Here is a 953-nt window from a genome sequence, read left to right as displayed (position 1 = left end):
TACCAACCCATGTTTTGGTTGGTCATGCAAGTCCCTAGGTTGAAAATTAAATATAAAATACAATTGCATTTAATTTTTTTTTCAAATTATGGGCTCTTATAATTGGGCATTTTCTTTGATTTTTTTTTTTTAAGTTTTAGCCTTAGCTTTTGTTATTAAACTTTCAGCTTGATTATCTTTAGTCACATGATGTGCCACATCAACTCACTCAGCCATAATTAAACTTTATCTTATAGAATTAAAATCCAAATAATATTATACCAATTATGGAGCCAAAGTCTGTAAGTCTGTACAAGCCAATCATGTATCATCACTAAGTGATTTATTCTTCCAACAAACTAAAAAAATAATGCTCAACAGCTAGATCTATGGGTATTTTCATAGTCATGTTATAATTGATCTCAAAAAAATGAGAAATTCTTCAAATGAGGTGCTATGTCTCATGCTAAAGAGTTGGACTAAACAAATGGATGTTTGTTAACTTCCTTATATGTGTTCATAACTTCAATATTAATAACATGATGGATTAACATATCAACAGCTAAATCAAGATGATAGGCATTAGATTCACATTTCTTAAGAATTTTGAATAGGCCACAAGTCTTTGCATGTAATTCTTAAACTTAGATGTTTGATAACGCTTTAGACGTTAAAACATAATCATCCTCTTTAAATTATTTTGTTGATCAATATGATTTACCGTAGAAGCATATTTATCATTACTTGATATAATTTGATGTTTGATGGTATTATGTAGGCTTTGAAAGTCCTTGTCAAATGTGAATGCAAAATTAGAAAGGGTTATACTAATCTTGTCTGTATCATTACTTGATATAATTTCAACCATTACACCAAAAGGCTTCTCGATTTATGCATGTCATCCTTGCACAAGGGCCATGCTAATCTTCTCTATATCATTTCAATTTTATCAGAGAAATACACCAGCCGCATAT

General features: G+C 29.8%; 1 non-coding gene across 1 annotated transcript; it reads right to left on the bottom strand.

Annotated features, from left to right (window-relative positions):
• Window positions 1-853: 853 nt before the first annotated feature.
• On the bottom strand, window positions 854-953 carry LOC114578783. Its single transcript, XR_003699739.1, has one exon. It is a non-coding gene; the product is annotated as a U6 spliceosomal RNA (small nuclear RNA).

Source organism: Dendrobium catenatum, unplaced genomic scaffold (genome assembly GCF_001605985.2).
Source record: "Dendrobium catenatum unplaced genomic scaffold, ASM160598v2 original_scaffold_155404, whole genome shotgun sequence".
Classification (NCBI taxonomy): domain Eukaryota; kingdom Viridiplantae; phylum Streptophyta; class Magnoliopsida; order Asparagales; family Orchidaceae; genus Dendrobium; species Dendrobium catenatum.
This window is presented reverse-complemented; position numbering and strand designations above follow the sequence as displayed.